Genomic DNA, 21412 nt, shown 5'->3' on the forward strand with positions numbered 1-21412 from the left:
AGTAGAGGCAAAGTGAGGGCAACTGGAAGTCTATTCTTACGGTTGCTTGACCGCCCAGACTCAGCACAGCACGGAGAGCACAAGGCTCACAGGGCCTCTGGCTGTGGTCTGCAGCCCCACACATGCGGAGGCTGACTCGGTGAGCGCCCAGAAGGTGCCTGACAGACGTCATTTCCCTAGTGCTCTCCTCCCCAGCAGAGACGTGTGCAGGTGGTTGGGGCCTGCCCCTGCGTGTCTGGGCTCCCGTCCACAGCCCCAGCTCAGGGAAGCAGCTCCTCAGCCAAGACCTGTAGGAGGCGTGGGGCGCCCCCGCCTGGAAGCCTAGTGCACAGCATGAGGGGAGCGATCCTCCTTGGGAGAAGAGGAGGCAGCCCAGATGCGTGGGGCTGCAATCACTGCTTGGGCGGAGCCGGGTGCGCCTCCAGTACGGCAGAGCTCCAGCTCTGCTCAGAGGCCCGATCTGGCAGAGGGCTGGCGTGAGGCTGCTCTGCCCTGGGCGAGCCTTGCCCAGACTTGCCTCGCGGCTAGGCTTCCAGTCCAGAAAGGAGCGGGCTGCGCGAGACTGGGAGATGCTACTGACGCCTTCCTGGCCTCAGCACCACTCCTGCCTTACCTTTGCACCTAGTCCTCAGGCGTTCTTGTGGAGGGCTTAGTTGCCGGTGGGTTGCACACTGCCAAGCGCTCCAGAAGAGAGGGCTCTATTAGAGGCAATGGGAGGGAAACTGCAGGGCTCCTCCAGCGGTTGCTTGACCGCCCAGACTCAGCACAGCACGGAGAGCACAAGGCTCACAGGGCCTCTGGCTGTGGTCTGCAGCCCCACACACGCTGAGGCTGACTCGGTGAGCGCCCAGAAGGTGCCTGACAGACGTCATTTCCCTAGTGCTCTCCTCCCCAGCAGAGACGTGTGCAGGTGGTTGGGGCCTGCCCCTGCGTGTCTGGGCTCCCGTCCACAGCCCCAGCTCAGGGAAGCAGCTCCTCAGCCAAGACCTGTGGAGGGCGCAGGAGGCCCCGCCTGGAAGCCTAGTTTCCAGCATGCGGGAAGTGAGCCGCCTCGGGAGAAGAGAAGGCAGCCCTGCTGTGTGCGGCTGCATTCACTGCTTTGGCGGAGCCGAGTGCGCCTCCAGTACGGCAGAGCTCCAGCTCTGCTCAGAGGCCCGATCTGGCAGAGGGCTGGCGTGAGGCTGCTCTGCCCTGGCCGAGCCTTGCCCAGACTTGCCTCGCGGCTAGGCTTCCAGTCCAGGAAGGAGCAGGCTGCGCGAGACTGGGAGATGCTACTGGCGCCTTCCTGGCCTCAGCTCCACTCCTGCATTGCCTTTGCACCTAGTCCCCAGGCGTTCTTGTGGAGGGCTTAGTTGCCGGTGGGTTGCACACTGCCAAGCGCTCCAGCTTGAGGGCTCTAGTAGAGGCAAAGTGAGGGCAACTGAAAGTCTATTCTTACGGTTGCTTGACCGCCCAGACTCAGCACAGCACGGAGAGCACAAGGCTCACAGGGCCCCTGGCTGGGGTCTGCAGCCCCACACACGCGGAGGCTGACTCGGTGAGCTCCCAGAAGGTGCCTGACAGACGTCATTTCCCTAGTGCTCTCCTCCCCAGCAGAGACGTGTGCAGGTGGTTGGGGCCTGCCCCTGCGTGTCTGGGCTCCCGTCCACAGCCCCAGCTCAGGGAAGCAGCTCCTGAGCCAAGACCTGTGGGAGGCGCAGGGGGCCCCGCCTGGAAGCCTAGTTTCCAGCATGCGGGAAGCGAGCCTCCTCGGGAGAACAGAAGGGAGCCCTGCTGTGTGCGGCTGCATTCACTGCTTTGGCGGAGCTGAGTGCGCCTCCAGTACGGCAGAGCTCCAGCTCTGCTCAGAGGCTCGATCTGGCAGAGTTGCTGGCGTGAGGCTGCTCTGCCATGTGCGAGCCTTGCCCAAACTTGCCTCGCGGCTAGGCTTCCAGTCCAGAAAGGAGCGGGCTGCGCGAGACTGGGAGATGCTACTGGCGCCTTCCTGGCCTCAGCTCCACTCCTGCCTTGCCTTTGCACCTAGTCCCCAGGCTTTCTTGTGTAGGGCTTAGTTGCCGGTGGGTTGCACACTGCCAAGCGCTCCAGCTTTAGGGCTCTAGTAGAGGCAAAGTGAGGGCAACTGAAAGTCTATTCTTACGGTTGCTTGACCGCCCAGACTCAGCACAGCACGGAGAGCACAAGGCTCACAGGGCCCCTGGCTGGGGTCTGCAGCCCCACACACGCGGAGGCTGACTCGGTGAGCTCCCAGAAGGTGCCTGACAGACGTCATTTCCCTAGTGCTCTCCTCCCCAGCAGAGACGTGTGCAGGTGGTTGGGGCCTGCCCCTGCGTGTCTGGGCTCCCGTCCACAGCCCCAGCTCAGGGAAGCAGCTCCTGAGCCAAGACCTGTGGAGGGCGCAGGGGGCCCCGCCTGGAAGCCTAGTTTACAGCATGCGGGAAGTCAGCCTCCTCGGGAGAAGAGAAGGCAGCCCTGCTGTGTGCGGCTGCATTCACTGCTTTGGCGGAGCTGAGTGCGCCTCCAGTACGGCAGAGCTCCAGCTCTGCTCAGAGGCCCGATCTGGCAGAGTTGCTGGCGTGAGGCTGCACTGCCCTGGGCGAGCCTTGCCCAGACTTGCCTCGCGGCTAGGCTTCCAGTCCAGAAAGGAGCGGGCTGCGCGAGACTGGGAGATGCTACTGGCGCCTTCCTGGCCTCAGCACCACTCCTGCCTTACCTTTGCACCTAGTCCTCAGGCGTTCTTGTGGAGGGCTTAGTTTCCGGTGGGTTGCACACTGCCAAGCGCTCCAGCAGAGAGGGCTCTATTAGAGGCAATGGGAGGGCAACTGCAGGGCTCCTCCAGCGGTTGCTTGACCGCCCAGACTCAGCACAGCACGGAGAGCACAAGGCTCACAGGGCCTCTGGCTGTGGTCTGCAGCCCCACACACGCTGAGGCTGACTCGGTGAGCGCCCAGAAGGTGCCTGACAGACGTCATTTCCCTAGTGCTCTCCTCCCCAGCAGAGACGTGTGCAGGTGGTTGGGGCCTGGCCCTGCGTGTCTGGGCTCCCGTCCACAGCCCCAGCTCAGGGAAGCAGCTCCTCAGCCCAGACCTGTAGGAGGCGCGGGGCGCCCCCGCCTGGAAGCCTTGTGCACAGCATGAGGGAAGCGAGCCTCCTTGGGAGAAGAGGAAGCAGCCCAGATGCGTGGGGCTGCAATCACTGCTTGGGCGGAGCCGAGTGCGCCTCCAGTACGGCAGAGCTCCAGCTCTGCTCAGAGGCCCGATCTGGCAGAGGGCTGGCGTGAGGCTGCTCTGCCCTGGGCGAGCCTTGCCCAGACTTGCCTCGCGGCTAGGCTTCCAGTCCAGAAAGGAGCGGGCTGCGCGAGACTGGGAGATGCTACTGGCGCCTTCCTGGCCTCAGCTCCACTCCTTCCTTGCCTTTGCACCTAGTCCCCAGGCGTTCTTGTGGAGGGCTTATTTGTCGGTGGGTTGCATACTGCCAAGCTCTCCAGCTTGAGGGCGCTAGTAGAGGCAAAGTGAGGGCAACTGGATGTCTATTCTTATGGTTGCTTGACCGCCCAGACTCAGCACAGCACGGAGAGCACAAGGCTCACAGGGCCCCTGGCTGGGGTCTGCAGCCCCACACACGCGGAGGCTGACTCGGTGAGCGCCCAGAAGGTGCCTGACAGACGTCATTTCCCTAGTGCTCTCCTCCCCAGCAGAGATGTGTGCAGGTGGTTGGGGCCTGCCCCTGCGTGTCTGGGCTCCCGTCCACAGCCCCAGCTCAGGGAAGCAGCTCCTGAGCCAAGACCTGTGGAGGGCGCAGGGGGCCCCGCCTGGAAGCCTAGTTTACAGCATGCGGGAAGTGAGCCACCTCGGGAGAAGAGAAGGGAGCCCTGCTGTGTGCGGCTGCATTCACTGCTTTGGCGGAGCCGAGTGCGCCTCCAGTACGGCAGAGCTCCAGCTCTGCTCAGAGGCCCGATCTGGCAGAGTTGCTGGCGTGAGGCTGCTCTGCCCTGGGCGAGCCTTGCCCAGACTTGCCTCGCGGCTAGGCTTCCAGTCCAGAAAGGAGCGGGCTGCGCGAGACTGGGAGATGCTACTGGCGCCTTCCTGGCCTCAGCACCACTCCTGCCTTACCTTTACACCTAGTCCTCAGGCGTTCTTGTGGAGGGCTTAGTTGCCGGTGGGTTGCACACTGCCAAGCGCTCCAGCAGAGAGGGCTCTATTAGAGGCAATGGGAGGGCAACTGCAGGGCTCCTCCAGCGGTTGCTTGACCGCCCAGACTCAGCACAGCACGGAGAGCACAAGGCTCACAGGGCCTCTGGCTGTGGTCTGCAGCCCCACACACGCTGAGGCTGACTCGGTGAGCGCCCAGAAGGTGCCTGACAGACGTCATTTCCCTAGTGCTCTCCTCCCCAGCAGAGACGTGTGCAGGTGGTTGGGGCCGGGCCTGCGTGTCTGGGCTCCCGTCCACAGCCCCAGCTCAGGGAAGCAGCTCCTCAGCCCAGACCTGTAGGAGGCGCGGGGCGCCCCCGCCTGGAAGCCTAGTGCACAGCATGAGGGAAGCGAGCCTCCTTGGGAGAAGAGGAGGCAGCCCAGATGCGTGGGGCTGCAATCACTGCTTGGGCGGAGCCGAGTGCGCCTCCAGTACGGCAGAGCTCCAGCTCTGCTCAGAGGCCCGATCTGGCAGAGGGCTGGCGTGAGGCTGCTCTGCCCTGGGCGAGCCTTGCCCAGACTTGCCTCGCGGCTAGGCTTCTAGTCCAGAAAGGAGCGGGCTGCGCGAGACTGGGAGATGCTACTGTACCTTCCTGGCCTCAGCTCCACTCCTGCCTTGCCTTTGCACCTAGTCCCCAGGCGTTCTTGTGGAGGGCTTAGTTGCCGGTGGGTTGCACACTGCCAAGCGCTCCAGCTTGAGGGCTCTAGTAGAGGCAAAGTGAGGGCAACTGGCAGTCTATTCTTACGGTTGCTTGACCGCCCAGACTCAGCACAGCACGGAGAGCACAAGGCTCACAGGGCCCCTGGCTGGGGTCTGCAGCCCCACACACGCGGAGGCTGACTCGGTGAGCGCCCAGAAGGTGCCTGACAGACGTCATTTCCCTAGTGCTCTCCTCCCCAGCAGAGACGTGTGCAGGTGGTTGGGGCCTGCCCCTGCGTGTCTGGGCTCCCGTCCACAGCCCCAGCTCAGGGAAGCAGCTCCTGAGCCAAGACCTGTGGAGGGCGCAGGGGGCCCCGCCTGGAAGCCTAGTTTACAGCATGCGGGAAGTGAGCCACCTCGGGAGAAGAGAAGGGAGCCCTGCTGTGTGCGGCTGCATTCACTGCTTTGGCGGAGCCGAGTGCGCCTCCAGTACGGCAGAGCTCCAGCTCTGCTCAGAGGCCCGATCTGGCAGAGTTGCTGGCGTGAGGCTGCTCTGCCCTGGGCGAGACTTGCCCAGACTTGCCTCGCGGCTAGGCTTCCAGTCCAGAAAGGAGCGGGCTGCGCGAGACTGGGAGATGCTACTGGCGCCTTCCTGGCCTCAGCACCACTCCTGCCTTACCTTTACACCTAGTCCTCAGGCGTTCTTGTGGAGGGCTTAGTTGCCGGTGGGTTGCACACTGCCAAGCGCTCCAGCAGAGAGGGCTCTATTAGAGGCAATGGGAGGGCAACTGCAGGGCTCCTCCAGCGGTTGCTTGACCGCCCAGACTCAGCACAGCACGGAGAGCACAAGGCTCACAGGGCCTCTGGCTGTGGTCTGCAGCCCCACACACGCTGAGGCTGACTCGGTGAGCGCCCAGAAGGTGCCTGACAGACGTCATTTCCCTAGTGCTCTCCTCCCCAGCAGAGACGTGTGCAGGTGGTTGGGGCCGGGCCTGCGTGTCTGGGCTCCCGTCCACAGCCCCAGCTCAGGGAAGCAGCTCCTCAGCCCAGACCTGTAGGAGGCGCGGGGCGCCCCCGCCTGGAAGCCTAGTGCACAGCATGAGGGAAGCGAGCCTCCTTGGGAGAAGAGGAGGCAGCCCAGATGCGTGGGGCTGCAATCACTGCTTGGGCGGAGCCGAGTGCGCCTCCAGTACGGCAGAGCTCCAGCTCTGCTCAGAGGCCCGATCTGGCAGAGGGCTGGCGTGAGGCTGCTCTGCCCTGGGCGAGCCTTGCCCAGACTTGCCTCGCGGCTAGGCTTCTAGTCCAGAAAGGAGCGGGCTGCGCGAGACTGGGAGATGCTACTGTGCCTTCCTGGCCTCAGCTCCACTCCTGCCTTGCCTTTGCACCTAGTCCCCAGGCGTTCTTGTGGAGGGCTTAGTTGCCGGTGGGTTGCACACTGCCAAGCGCTCCAGCTTGAGGGCTCTAGTAGAGGCAAAGTGAGGGCAACTGGCAGTCTATTCTTACGGTTGCTTGACCGCCCAGACTCAGCACAGCACGGAGAGCACAAGGCTCACAGGGCCCCTGGCTGGGGTCTGCAGCCCCACACACGCGGAGGCTGACTCGGTGAGCGCCCAGAAGGTGCCTGACAGACGTCATTTCCCTAGTGCTCTCCTCCCCAGCAGAGACGTGTGCAGGTGGTTGGGGCCTGCCCCTGCGTGTCTGGGCTCCCGTCCACAGCCCCAGCTCAGGGAAGCAGCTCCTGAGCCAAGACCTGTGGGAGGCGCAGGGGGCCCCGCCTGGAAGCCTAGTTTCCAGCATGCGGGAAGCGAGCCTCCTCGGGAGAAGAGAAGGCAGCCCTGCTGTGTGCGGCTGCATTCACTGCTTTGGCGGAGCTGAGTGCGCCTCCAGTACGGCAGAGGTCCAGCTCTGCTCAGAGGCCCGATCTGGCAGAGGGCTGGCGTGAGGCTGCTCTGCCCTGGGCGAGTCTTGCCCAGACTTGCCTCGCGGCTAGGCTTCCACTCCAGAAAGGAGCGGGCTGCGCGAGACTGGGAGATGCTACTGGCGCCTTCCTGGCCTCAGCTCCACTCCTGCCTTGCCTTTGCACCTAGTCCCCAGGCGTTCTTGTGTAGGGCTTAGTTGGCGGTGGGTTGCACACTGCCAAGCGCTCCAGCTTGAGGGCTCTAGTAGAGGCAAAGTGAGGGCAACTGAAAGTCTATTCTTACGGTTGCTTGACCGCCCAGACTCAGCACAGCACGGAGAGCACAAGGCTCACAGGGACTCTGGCTGTGGTCTGCAGCCCCTCACACGCGGAGGCTGACTCGGTGAGCGCCCAGAAGGTGCCTGACAGACGTCTTTTCCCTAGTGCTCTCCTCCCCAGCAGAGACGTGTGCAGGTGGTTGGGGCCTGCCCCTGCGTGTCTGGGCTCCCGTCCACAGCCCCAGCTCAGGGAAGCAGCTCCTCAGCCAAGACCTGTAGGAGGCGCGGGGCGCCCCCGCCTGGAAGCCTTGTGCACAGCATGAGGGAAGCGAGCCTCCTTGGGAGAAGAGGAAGCAGCCCAGATGCGTGGGGCTGCAATCACTGCTTGGGCGGAGCCGAGTGCGCCTCCAGTACGGCAGAGCTCCAGCTCTGCTCAGAGGCCCGATCTGGCAGAGTTGCTGGCGTGAGGCTGCTCTGCCCTGGGCGAGCCTTGCCCAGACTTGCCTCGCGGCTAGGCTTCCAGTCCAGAAAGGAGCGGGCTGCGCGAGACTGGGAGATGCTACTGGCGCCTTCCTGGCCTCAGCACCACTCCTGCATTACCTTTGCACCTAGTCCTCAGGCGTTCTTGTGGAGGGCTTAGTTGCCGGTGGGTTGCACACTGCCAAGCGCTCCAGCAGAGAGGGCTCTATTAGAGGCAATGGGAGGGCAACTGCAGGGCTCCTCCAGCGGTTGCTTGACCGCCCAGACTCAGCACAGCACGGAGAGCACAAGGCTCACAGGGCCTCTGGCTGTGGTCTGCAGCCCCACACACGCTGAGGCTGACTCGGTGAGCGCCCAGAAGGTGCCTGACAGACGTCATTTCCCTAGTGCTCTCCTCCCCAGCAGAGACGTGTGCAGGTGGTTGGGGCCTGGCCCTGCGTGTCTGGGCTCCCGTCCACAGCCCCAGCTCAGGGAAGCAGCTCCTCAGCCAAGACCTGTAGGAGGCGCGGGGCGCCCCCGCCTGGAAGCCTAGTGCACAGCATGAGGGAAGCGAGCCTCCTTGGGAGAAGAGGAGGCAGCCCAGATGCGTGGGGCTGCAATCACTGCTTGGGCGGAGCCGAGTGCGCCTCCAGTACGGCAGAGCTCCAGCTCTGCTCAGAGGCCCGATCTGGCAGAGGGCTGGCGTGAGGCTGCTCTGCCCTGGGCGAGCCTTGCCCAGACTTGCCTCGCGGCTAGGCTTCTAATCCAGAAAGGAGCGGGCTGCGCGAGACTGGGAGATGCTACTGTGCCTTCCTGGCCTCAGCTCCACTCCTGCCTTGCCTTTGCACCTAGTCCCCAGGCGTTCTTGTGGAGGGCTTAGTTGCCGGTGGGTTGCACACTGCCAAGCGCTCCAGCTTGAGGGCTCTAGTAGAGGCAAAGTGAGGGCAACTGAAAGTCTATTCTTACGGTTGCTTGACCGCCCAGACTCAGCACAGCACGGAGAGCACAAGGCTCACAGGGCCCCTGGCTGGGGTCTGCAGCCCCACACACGCGGAGGCTGACTCGGTGAGCTCCCAGAAGGTGCCTGACAGACGTCATTACCCTAGTGCTCTCCTCCCCAGCAGAGACGTGTGCAGGTGGTTGGGGCCTGCCCCTGCGTGTCTGGGCTCCCGTCCACAGCCCCAGCTCAGGGAAGCAGCTCCTAAGCCAAGACCTGTGGGAGGCGCAGGGGGCCCCGCCTGGAAGCCTAGTTTCCAGCATGCGGGAAGCGAGCCTCCTCGGGAGAAGAGAAGGCAGCCCTGCTGTGTGCGGCTGCATTCACTGCTTTGGCGGAGCCGAGTGCGCCTCCAGTACGGCAGAGCTCCAGCTCTGCTCAGAGGCCCGATCTGGCAGAGTTGCTGGCGTGAGGCTGCTCTGCCATGTGCGAGGCTTGCCCAAACTTGCCTCTCGGCTAGGCTTCCAGTCCAGAAAGGAGCGGGCTGCGCGAGACTGGGAGATGCTACTGGTGCCTTCCTGGCCTCAGCTCCACTCCTGCCTTGCCTTTGCACCTAGTCCCCAGGCGTTCTTGTGGAGGGCTTAGTTGCCGGTGGGTTGCACACTGCCAAGCGCTCCAGCTTGAGGGCTCTAGTAGAGGCAAAGTGAGGGCAACTGAAAGTCTATTCTTACGTTTGCTTGACCTCCCAGAGTCAGCACAGCACGGAGAGCACAAGGCTCACAGGGCCTCTGGCTGTGGTCTGCAGCCCCACACACGCGGAGGCTGACTCGGTGAGCGCCCAGAAGGTGCCTGACAGACGTCTTTTCCCTAGTGCTCTCCTCCCCAGCAGAGACGTGTGCAGGTGGTTGGGGCCTGCCCCTGCGTGTCTGGGCTCCCGTCCACAGCCCCAGCTCAGGGAAGCAGCTCCTCAACCAAGACCTGTAGGAGGCGCGGGGCGCCCCCGCCTGGAAGCCTTGTGCACAGCATGAGGGAAGCGAGCCTCCTTGGGAGAAGAGGAAGCAGCCCAGATGCGTGGGGCTGCAATCACTGCTTGGGCGGAGCCGAGTGCGCCTCCAGTACGGCAGAGCTCCAGCTCTGCTCAGAGGCCCGATCTGGCAGAGGGCTGGCGTGAGGCTGCTCTGCCCTGGGCGAGCCTTGCCCAGACTTGCCTCGCGGCTAGGCTTCCAGTCCAGAAAGGAGCGGGCTGCGCGAGACTGGGAGATGCTACTGGCGCCTTCCTGGCCTCAGCTCCACTCCTGCCTTGCCTTTGCACCTAGTCCCCAGGCGTTCTTGTGGAGGGCTTAGTTGCCGGTGGGTTGCACACTGCCAAGCGCTCCAGCTTGAGGGCTCTAGTAGAGGCAAAGTGAGGGCAACTGAAAGTCTATTCTTATGGTTGCTTGACCGCCCAGACTCAGCACAGCACGGAGAGCACAAGGCTCACAGGGCCCCTGGCTGGAGTCTGCAGCCCCACACACGCGGAGGCTGACTCGGTGAGCGCACAGAAGGTGCCTGACAGACGTCATTTCCCTAGTGCTCTCCTCCACAGCAGAGACGTGTGCAGGTGGTTGGGGCCTGCCCCTGCGTGTCTGGGCTCCCGTCCACAGCCCCAGCTCAGGGAAGCAGCTCCTGAGCCAAGACCTGTGGAGGGCGCAGGGGGCCCCGCCTGGAAGCCTAGTTTACAGCATGCGGGAAGTGAGCCTCCTCGGGAGAAGAGAAGGCAGCCCTGCTGTGTGCGGCTGCATTCACTGCTTTGGCGGAGCCGAGTGCGCCTCCAGTACGGCAGAGCTCCAGCTCTGCTCAGAGGCCCGATCTGGCAGAGTTGCTGCCGTGAGGCTGCACTGCCCTGGGCGAGCCTTGCCCAGACTTGCCTCGCGGCTAGGCTTCCAGTCCAGAAAGGAGCGGGCTGCGCGAGACTGGGAGATGCTACTGGCGCCTTCCTGGCCTCAGCACCACTCCTGCCTTACCTTTGCACCTAGTCCTCAGGCGTTCTTGTGGAGGGCTTAGTTTCCGGTGGGTTGCACACTGCCAAGCGCTCCAGCAGAGAGGGCTCTATTAGAGGCAATGGGAGGGCAACTGCAGGGCTCCTCCAGCGGTTGCTTGACCGCCCAGACTCAGCACAGCACGGAGAGCACAAGGCTCACAGGGCCTCTGGCTGTGGTCTGCAGCCCCACACACGCTGAGGCTGAATCGGTGAGCGCCCAGAAGGTGCCTGACAGACGTCATTTCCCTAGTGCTCTCCTCCCCAGCAGAGACGTGTGCAGGTGGTTGGGGCCTGCCCCTGCGTGTCTGGGCTCCCGTCCACAGCCCCAGCTCAGGGAAGCAGCTCCTCAGCCCAGACCTGTAGGAGGCGCGGGGCGCCCCCGCCTGGAAGCCTAGTGCACAGCATGAGGGAAGCGAGCCTCCTTGGGAGAAGAGGAGGCAGCCCAGATGCGTGGGGCTGCAATCACTGCTTGGGCGGAGCCGAGTGCGCCTCCAGTACGGCAGAGCTCCAGCTCTGCTCAGAGGCCCGATCTGGCAGAGGGCTGGCGTGAGGCTGCTCTGCCCTGGGCGAGCCTTGCCCAGACTTGCCTCGCGGCTAGGCTTCTAGTCCAGAAAGGAGCGGGCTGCGCGAGACTGGGAGATGCTACTGTGCCTTCCTGGCCTCAGCTCCACTCCTGCCTTGCCTTTGCACCTAGTCCCCAGGCGTTCTTGTGGAGGGCTTAGTTGCCGGTGTGTTGCACACTGCCAAGCGCTCCAGCTTGAGGGCTCTAGTAGAGGCAAAGTGAGGGCAACTGAAAGTCTATTCTTACGGTTGCTTGACCGCCCAGACTCAGCACATCACGGAGAGCACAAGGCTCACAGGGCCCCTGCCTGGGGTCTGCAGCCCCACACACGCGGAGGCTGACTCGGTGAGCTCCCAGAAGGTGCCTGACAGACGTCATTTCCCTAGTGCTCTCCACCCCAGCAGAGACGTGTGCAGGTGGTTGGGGCCTGCCCCTGCGTGTCTGGGCTCCCGTCCACAGCCCCAGCTCAGGGAAGCAGCTCCTGAGCCAAGACCTGTGGGAGGCGCAGGGGGCCCCGCCTGGAAGCCTAGTTTCCAGCATGCGGGAAGCGAGCCTCCTCGGGAGAAGAGAAGGCAGCCCTGCTGTGTGCGGCTGCATTCACTGCTTTGGCGGAGCTGAGTGCGCCTCCAGTACGGCAGAGCTCCAGCTCTGCTCAGAGGCCCGATCTGGCAGAGTTGCTGGCGTGAGGCTGCTCTGCCATGTGCGAGCCTTGCCCAAACTTGCCTCGAGGCTAGGCTTCCAGTCCAGAAAGGAGCGGGCTGCGCGAGACTGGGAGATGCTACTGGCGCCTTCCTGGCCTCAGCTCCACTCCTGCCTTGCCTTTGCACCTAGTCCCCAGGCGTTCTTGTGGAGGGCTTAGTTGCCGGTGGGTTGCACACTGCCAAGCGCTCCAGCTTGAGGGCTCTAGTAGAGGCAAAGTGAGGGCAACTGAAAGTCTATTCTTACGGTTGCTTGACCGCCCAGACTCAGCACAGCACGGAGAGCACAAGGCTCACAGGGCCTCTGGCTGTGGTCTGCAGCCCCACACACGCGGAGGCTGACTCGGTGAGCGCCCAGAAGGTGCCTGACAGACGTCTTTTCCCTAGTGCTCTCCTCCCCAGCAGAGACGTGTGCAGGTGGTTGGGGCCTGCCCCTGCGTGTCTGGGCTCCCGTCCACAGCCCCAGCTCAGGGAAGCAGCTCCTCAACCAAGACCTGTAGGAGGCGCGGGGCGCCCCCGCCTGGAAGCCTTGTGCACAGCATGAGGGAAGCGAGCCTCCTTGGGAGAAGAGGAAGCAGCCCAGATGCGTGGGGCTGCAATCACTGCTTGGGCGGAGCCGAGTGCGCCTCCAGTACGGCAGAGCTCCAGCTCTGCTCAGAGGCCCGATCTGGCAGAGGGCTGGCGTGAGGCTGCTCTGCCCTGGGCGAGCCTTGCCCAGACTTGCCTCGCGGCTAGGCTTCCAGTCCAGAAAGGAGCGGGCTGCGCGAGACTGGGAGATGCTACTGGCGCCTTCCTGGCCTCAGCTCCACTCCTGCCTTGCCTTTGCACCTAGTCCCCAGGCGTTCTTGTGGAGGGCTTAGTTGCCGGTGGGTTGCACACTGCCAAGCGCTCCAGCTTGAGGGCTCTAGTAGAGGCAAAGTGAGGGCAACTGAAAGTCTATTCTTATGGTTGCTTGACCGCCCAGACTCAGCACAGCACGGAGAGCACAAGGCTCACAGGGCCCCTGGCTGGGGTCTGCAGGCCCACACACGCGGAGGCTGACTCGGTGAGCGCACAGAAGGTGCCTGACAGACGTCATTTCCCTAGTGCTCTCCTCCCCAGCAGAGACGTGTGCAGGTGGTTGGGGCCTGCCCCTGCGTGTCTGGGCTCCCGTCCACAGCCCCAGCTCAGGGAAGCAGCTCCTGAGCCAAGACCTGTGGAGGGCGCAGGGGGCCCCGCCTGGAAGCCTAGTTTACAGCATGCGGGAAGTGAGCCTCCTCGGGAGAAGAGAAGGCAGCCCTGCTGTGTGCGGCTGCATTCACTGCTTTGGCGGAGCCGAGTGCGCCTCCAGTACGGCAGAGCTCCAGCTCTGCTCAGAGGCCCGATCTGGCAGAGTTGCTGGCGTGAGGCTGCTCTGCCCTGGGCGAGCCTTGCCCAGACTTGCCTCGCGGCTAGGCTTCCAGTCCAGAAAGGAGCGGGCTGCGCGAGACTGGGAGATGCTACTGGCGCCTTCCTGGCCTCAGCACCACTCCTGCCTTACCTTTGCACCTAGTCCTCAGGCGTTCTTGTGGAGAGCTTAGTTGCCGGTGGGTTGCACACTGCCAAGCGCTCCAGCAGAGAGGGCTCTATTAGAGGCAATGGGAGGGCAACTGCAGGGCTCCTCCAGCGGTTGCTTGACCGCCCAGACTCAGCACAGCACGGAGAGCACAAGGCTCACAGGGCCTCTGGCTGTGGTCTGCAGCCCCACACACGCGGAGGCTGACTTGGTGAGCGCCCAGAAGGTGCCTGACAGACGTCTTTTCCCTAGTGCTCTCCTCCCCAGCAGAGACGTGTGCAGGTGGTTAAGGCCTGCTCCTGCGGGTCTGGGCTCCCGTCCACAGCCCCAGCTCAGGGAAGCAGCTCCTCAGCCAAGACCTGTAGGAGGCGCGGGGCGCCCCCGCCTGGAAGCCTTGTGCACAGCATGAGGGAAGCGAGCCTCCTTGGGAGAAGAGGAAGCAGCCCAGATGCGTGGGGCTGCAATCACTGCTTGGGCGGAGCCGAGTGCGCCTCCAGTACGGCAGAGCTCCAGCTCTGCTCAAAGGCCCGATCTGGCAGAGGGCTGGCGTGAGGCTGCTCTGCCCTGGGCGAGCCTTGCCCAGACTTGCCTCGCCGCTAGGCTTCCAGTCCAGAAAGGAGCGGGCTGCGCGAGACTGGGAGATGCTACTGGCGCCTTCCTGGCCTCAGCACCACTCCTGCCTTGCCTTTGCACCTAGTCCTCAGGCGTTCTTGTGGAGGGCTTAGTTGCCGGTGGGTTGCACACTGCCAAGCGCTCCAGCAGAGAGGGCTCTATTAGAGGCAATGGGAGGGCAACTGCAGGGCTCCTCCAGCGGTTGCTTGACCGCCCAGACTCAGCACAGCACGGAGAGCACAAGGCTCACAGGGCCTCTGGCTGTGGTCTGCAGCCCCACACACGCTGAGGCTGACTCGGTGAGCGCCCAGAAGGTGCCTGACAGACGTCATTTCCCTAGTGCTCTCCTCCCCAGCAGAGACGTGTGCAGGTGGTTGGGGCCTGCCCCTGCGTGTCTGGGCTCCCGTCCACAGCCCCAGCTCAGGGAAGCTGCTCCTCAGCCAAGACCTGTAGGAGGCGTGGGGCGCCCCCGCCTGGAAGCCTAGTGCACAGCATGAGGGAAGCGATCCTCCTTGGGAGAAGAGGTGGCAGCCCAGATGCGTGGGGCTGCAATCACTGCTTGGGCGGAGCCGGGTGCGCCTCCAGTACGGCAGAGCTCCAGCTCTGCTCAGAGGCCCGATCTGGCAGAGGGCTGGCATGAGGCTGCTCTGCCCTGGGAGAGCCTTGCCCAGACTTGCCTCGCGGCTAGGCTTCCAGTCCAGAAAGGAGCGGGCTGCGCGAGACTGGGAGATGCTACTGGCGCCTTCCTGGCCTCAGCTCCACTCCTGCCTTGCCTTTGCACCTAGTCCCCAGGCGTTCTAGTGGAGGGCTTAGTTGCCGGTGGGTTGCACACTGCCAAGCGCTCCAGCTTGAGGGCTCTAGTAGAGGCAAAGTGAGGGCAACTGGAAGTCTATTCTTACGGTTGCTTGACCGCCCAGACTCAGCACAGCACGGAGAGCACAAGGCTCACAGGGCCCCTGGCTGGGGTCTGCAGCCCCACACACGCGGAGGCTGACTCGGTGAGCGCCCAGAAGGTGCCTGACAGACGTCATTTCCCTAGTGCTCTCCTCCCCAGCAGAGACGTGTGCAGGTGGTTGGGGCCTGCCCCTGCGTGTCTGGGCTCCCGTCCACAGCCCCAGCTCAGGGAAGCAGCTCCTGAGCCAAGACCTGTGGAGGGCGCAGGGGGCCCCGCCTGGAAGCCTAGTTTCCAGCATGCGGGAAGCGAGCCTCCTCGGGAGAAGAGAAGGCAGCCCTGCTGTGTGCGGCTGCATTCACTGCTTTGGCGGAGCCGAGTGCGCCTCCAGTACAGCAGAGCTCCAGCTCTGCTCAGAGGCCCGATCTGGCAGAGTTGCTGGCGTGAGGCTGCTCTGCCCTGGGCGAGCCTTGCCCAGACTTGCTTCGCTTCTAGGCTTCCAGTCCAGAAAGGAGCGGGCTGCGCGAGACTGGGAGATGCTACAGGCGCCTTCCTGGCCTCAGCACCACTCCTGCCTTGCCTTTGTACCTACTCCTCAGGCGTTCTTGTGTAGGGCTTAGTTGCCGGTGGGTTGCACACTGCCAAGCGCTCCAGCAGAGAGGGCTCTATTAGAGGCAATGGGAGGGCAACTACAGGGCTCCTCCAGCGGTTGCTTGACCGCCCAGACTCAGCACAGCACGGAGAGCACAAGGCTCACAGGGCCTCTGGCTGTGGTCTGCAGCCCCACACACGCTGAGGCTGACTCGGTGAGCGCCCAGAAGTTGCCTGACAGACGTCATTTCCCTAGTGCTCTCCTCCCCAGCAGAGACGTGTGCAGGTGGTTGGGGCCTGCCCCTGCGTGTCTGGGCTCCCGTCCACAGCCCCAGCTCAGGGAAGCAGCTCCTCAGCCAAGACCTGTAGGAGGCGTGGGGCGCCCCCGCCTGGAAGCCTAGTGCACAGCATGAGGGAAGCGATCCTCCTTGGGAGAAGAGGAGGCAGCCCAGAAGCGTGGGGATGCAATCACTGCTTGGGCGGAGCCGGGTGCGCCTCCAGTACGGCAGAGCTCCAGCTCTGCTCAGAGGCCCGATCTGGCAGAGGGCTGGCGTGAGGCTGCTCTGCCCTGGGCGAGCCTTGCCCAGACTTGCCTCGCGGCTAGGCTTCCAGTCCAGAAAGGAGCGGGCTGCGCGAGACTGGGAGATGCTACTGGCGCCTTCCTGGCCTCAGCTCCACTCCTGCCTTGCCTTTGCACCTAGTCCCCAGGCGTTCTTGTGGAGGGCTTAGTTGCCGGTGGGTTGCACACTGCCAAGCGCTCCAGCTTGAGGACTCTAGTAGAGGCAAAGTGAGGGCAACTGGAAGTCTATTCTTACGGTTGCTTGACCGCCCAGACTCAGCACAGCACGGAGAGCACAAGGCTCACAGGGCCTCTGGCTGTGGTCTGCAGCCCCACACATGCGGAGGCTGACTCGGTGAGCGCCCAGAAGGTGCCTGACAGACGTCATTTCCCTAGTGCTCTCCTCCCCAGCAGAGACGTGTGCAGGTGGTTGGGGCCTGCCCCTGCGTGTCTGGGCTCCCGTCCACAGCCCCAGCTCAGGGAAGCAGCTCCTCAGCCAAGACCTGTAGGAGGCGTGGGGCGCCCCCGCCTGGAAGCCTAGTGCACAGCATGAGGGGAGCGATCCTCCTTGGGAGAAGAGGAGGCAGCCCAGATGCGTGGGGCTGCAATCACTGCTTGGGCGGAGCCGGGTGCGCCTCCAGTACGGCAGAGCTCCAGCTCTGCTCAGAGGCCCGATCTGGCAGAGGGCTGGCGTGAGGCTGCTCTGCCCTGGGCGAGCCTTGCCCAGACTTGCCTCGCGGCTAGGCTTCCAGTCCAGAAAGGAGCGGGCTGCGCGAGACTGGGAGATGCTACTGACGCCTTCCTGGCCTCAGCACCACTCCTGCCTTACCTTTGCACCTAGTCCTCAGGCGTTCTTGTGGAGGGCTTAGTTGCCGGTGGGTTGCACACTGCCAAGCGCTCCAGCAGAGAGGGCTCTATTAGAGGCAATGGGAGGGAAACTGCAGGGCTCCTCCAGCGGTTGCTTGACCGCCCAGACTCAGCACAGCACGGAGAGCACAAGGCTCACAGGGCCCCTGGCTGGGGTCTGCAGCCCCACACACGCGGAGGCTGACTCGGTGAGCGCCCAGAAGGTGCCTGACAGACGTCATTTCCCTAGTGCTCTCCTCCCCAGCAGAGATGTGTGCAGGTGGTTGGGGCCTGCCCCTGCGTGTCTGGGCTCCCGTCCACAGCCCCAGCTCAGGGAAGCAGCTCCTGAGCCAAGACCTGTGGAGGGCGCAGGGGGCCCCGCCTGGAAGCCTAGTTTACAGCATGCGGGAAGTGAGCCACCTCGGGAGAAGAGAAGGGAGCCCTGCTGTGTGCGGCTGCATTCACTGCTTTGGCGGAGCCGAGTGCGCCTCCAGTACGGCAGAGCTCCAGCTCTGCTCAGAGGCCCGATCTGGCAGAGTTGCTGGCGTGAGGCTGCTCTGCCCTGGGCGAGCCTTGCCCAGACTTGCCTCGCGGCTAGGCTTCCAGTCCAGAAAGGAGCGGGCTGCGCGAGACTGGGAGATGCTACTGGCGCCTTCCTGGCCTCAGCACCACTCCTGCCTTACCTTTACACCTAGTCCTCAGGCGTTCTTGTGGAGGGCTTAGTTGCCGGTGGGTTGCACACTGCCAAGCGCTCCAGCAGAGAGGGCTCTATTAGAGGCAATGGGAGGGCAACTGCAGGGCTCCTCCAGCGGTTGCTTGACCGCCCAGACTCAGCACAGCACGGAGAGCACAAGGCTCACAGGGCCTCTGGCTGTGGTCTGCAGCCCCACACACGCTGAGGCTGACTCGGTGAGCGCCCAGAAGGTGCCTGACAGACGTCATTTCCCTAGTGCTCTCCTCCCCAGCAGAGACGTGTGCAGGTGGTTGGGGCCGGGCCTGCGTGTCTGGGCTCCCGTCCACAGCCCCAGCTCAGGGAAGCAGCTCCTCAGCCAAGACCTGTAGGAGGCGCGGGGCGCCCCCGCCTGGAAGCCTAGTGCACAGCATGAGGGAAGCGAGCCTCCTTGGGAGAAGAGGAGGCAGCCCAGATGCGTGGGGCTGCAATCACTGCTTGGGCGGAGCCGAGTGCGCCTCCAGTACGGCAGAGCTCCAGCTCTGCTCAGAGGCCCGATCTGGCAGAGGGCTGGCGTGAGGCTGCTCTGCCCTGGGCGAGCCTTGCCCAGACTTGCCTCGCGGCTAGGCTTCTAGTCCAGAAAGGAGCGGGCTGCGCGAGACTGGGAGATGCTACTGTGCCTTCCTGGCCTCAGCTCCACTCCTGCCTTGCCTTTGCACCTAGTCCCCAGGCGTTCTTGTGGAGGGCTTAGTTGCCGGTGGGTTGCACACTGCCAAGCGCTCCAGCTTGAGGGCTCTAGTAGAGGCAAAGTGAGGGCAACTGGCAGTCTATTCTTACGGTTGCTTGACCGCCCAGACTCAGCACAGCACGGAGAGCACAAGGCTCACAGGGCCCCTGGCTGGGGTCTGCAGCCCCACACACGCGGAGGCTGACTCGGTGAGCGCCCAGAAGGTGCCTGACAGACGTCATTTCCCTAGTGCTCTCCTCCCCAGCAGAGACGTGTGCAGGTGGTTGGGGCCTGCCCCTGCGTGTCTGGGCTCCCGTCCACAGCCCCAGCTCAGGGAAGCAGCTCCTGAGCCAAGACCTGTGGGAGGCGCAGGGGGCCCCGCCTGGAAGCCTAGTTTCCAGCATGCGGGAAGCGAGCCTCCTCGGGAGAAGAGAAGGCAGCCCTGCTGTGTGCGGCTGCATTCACTGCTTTGGCGGAGCTGAGTGCGCCTCCAGTACGGCAGAGGTCCAGCTCTGCTCAGAGGCCCGATCTGGCAGAGGGCTGGCGTGAGGCTGCTCTGCCCTGGGCGAGTCTTGCCCAGACTTGCCTCGCGGCTAGGCTTCCAGTCCAGAAAGGAGCGGGCTGCGCGAGACTGGGAGATGCTACTGGCGCCTTCCTGGCCTCAGCTCCACTCCTGCCTTGCCTTTGCACCTAGTCCCCAGGCGTTCTTGTGGAGGGCTTAGTTGCCGGTGGGTTGCACACTGCCAAGCGCTCCAGCTTGAGGGCTCTAGTAGAGGCAAAGTGAGGGCAACTGAAAGTCTATTCTTATGGTTGCTTGACCGCCCAGACTCAGCACAGCACGGAGAGCACAAGGCTCACAGGGCCCCTGGCTGGAGTCTGCAGCCCCACACACGCGGAGGCTGACTCGGTGAGCGCACAGAAGGTGCCTGACAGACGTCATTTCCCTAGTGCTCTCCTCCACAGCAGAGACGTGTGCAGGTGGTTGGGGCCTGCCCCTGCGTGTCTGGGCTCCCGTCCACAGCCCCAGCTCAGGGAAGCAGCTCCTGAGCCAAGACCTGTGGAGGGCGCAGGGGGCCCCGCCTGGAAGCCTAGTTTACAGCATGCGGGAAGTGAGCCTCCTCGGGAGAAGAGAAGGCAGCCCTGCTGTGTGCGGCTGCATTCACTGCTTTGGCGGAGCCGAGTGCGCCTCCAGTACGGCAGAGCTCCAGCTCTGCTCAGAGGCCCGATCTGGCAGAGTTGCTGCCGTGAGGCTGCACTGCCCTGGGCGAGCCTTGCCCAGACTTGCCTCGCGGCTAGGCTTCCAGTCCAGAAAGGAGCGGGCTGCGCGAGACTGGGAGATGCTACTGGCGCCTTCCTGGCCTCAGCACCACTCCTGCCTTACCTTTGCACCTAGTCCTCAGGCGTTCTTGTGGAGGGCTTAGTTTCCGGTGGGTTGCACACTGCCAAGCGCTCCAGCAGAGAGGGCTCTATTAGAGGCAATGGGAGGGCAACTGCAGGGCTCCTCCAGCGGTTGCTTGACCGCCCAGACTCAGCACAGCACGGAGAGCACAAGGCTCACAGGGCCTCTGGCTGTGGTCTGCAGCCCCACACACGCTGAGGCTGAATCGGTGAGCGCCCAGAAGGTGCCTGACAGACGTCATTTCCCTAGTGCTCTCCTCCCCAGCAGAGACGTGTGCAGGTGGTTGGGGCCTGCCCCTGCGTGTCTGGGCTCCCGTCCACAGCCCCAGCTCAGGGAAGCAGCTCCTCAGCCCAGACCTGTAGGAGGCGCGGGGCGCCCCCGCCTGGAAGCCTAGTGCACAGCATGAGGGAAGCGAGCCTCCTTGGGAGAAGAGGAGGCAGCCCAGATGCGTGGGGCTGCAATCACTGCTTGGGCGGAGCCGAGTGCGCCTCCAGTACGGCAGAGCTCCAGCTCTGCTCAGAGGCCCGATCTGGCAGAGGGCTGGCGTGAGGCTGCTCTGCCCTGGGCGAGCCTTGCCCAGACTTGCCTCGCGGCTAGGCTTCTAGTCCAGAAAGGAGCGGGCTGCGCGAGACTGGGAGATGCTACTGTGCCTTCCTGGCCTCAGCTCCACTCCTGCCTTGCCTTTGCACCTAGTCCCCAGGCGTTCTTGTGGAGGGCTTAGTTGCCGGTGTGTTGCACACTGCCAAGCGCTCCAGCTTGAGGGCTCTAGTAGAGGCAAAGTGAGGGCAACTGAAAGTCTATTCTTACGGTTGCTTGACCGCCCAGACTCAGCACATCACGGAGAGCACAAGGCTCACAGGGCCCCTGCCTGGGGTCTGCAGCCCCACACACGCGGAGGCTGACTCGGTGAGCTCCCAGAAGGTGCCTGACAGACGTCATTTCCCTAGTGCTCTCCACCCCAGCAGAGACGTGTGCAGGTGGTTGGGGCCTGCCCCTGCGTGTCTGGGCTCCCGTCCACAGCCCCAGCTCAGGGAAGCAGCTCCTGAGCCAAGACCTGTGGGAGGCGCAGGGGGCCCCGCCTGGAAGCCTAGTTTCCAGCATGCGGGAAGCGAGCCTCCTCGGGAGAAGAGAAGGCAGCCCTGCTGTGTGCGGCTGCATTCACTGCTTTGGCGGAGCTGAGTGCGCCTCCAGTACGGCAGAGCTCCAGCTCTGCTCAGAGGCCCGATCTGGCAGAGTTGCTGGCGTGAGGCTGCTCTGCCATGTGCGAGCCTTGCCCAAACTTGCCTCGAGGCTAGGCTTCCAGTCCAGAAAGGAGCGGGCTGCGCGAGACTGGGAGATGCTACTGGCGCCTTCCTGGCCTCAGCTCCACTCCTGCCTTGCCTTTGCACCTAGTCCCCAGGCGTTCTTGTGGAGGGCTTAGTTGCCGGTGGGTTGCACACTGCCAAGCGCTCCAGCTTGAGGGCTCTAGTAGAGGCAAAGTGAGGGCAACTGAAAGTCTATTCTTACGGTTGCTTGACCGCCCAGACTCAGCACAGCACGGAGAGCACAAGGCTCACAGGGCCTCTGGCTGTGGTCTGCAGCCCCACACACGCGGAGGCTGACTCGGTGAGCGCCCAGAAGGTGCCTGACAGACGTCTTTTCCCTAGTGCTCTCCTCCCCAGCAGAGACGTGTGCAGGTGGTTGGGGCCTGCCCCTGCGTGTCTGGGCTCCCGTCCACAGCCCCAGCTCAGGGAAGCAGCTCCTCAACCAAGACCTGTAGGAGGCGCGGGGCGCCCCCGCCTGGAAGCCTTGTGCACAGCATGAGGGAAGCGAGCCTCCTTGGGAGAAGAGGAAGCAGCCCAGATGCGTGGGGCTGCAATCACTGCTTGGGCGGAGCCGAGTGCGCCTCCAGTACGGCAGAGCTCCAG

This window comes from Capricornis sumatraensis, unplaced genomic scaffold, assembly GCF_032405125.1.
Source record: "Capricornis sumatraensis isolate serow.1 unplaced genomic scaffold, serow.2 scaffold3, whole genome shotgun sequence".
NCBI classification, from domain to species: Eukaryota; Metazoa; Chordata; class Mammalia; order Artiodactyla; family Bovidae; genus Capricornis; species Capricornis sumatraensis.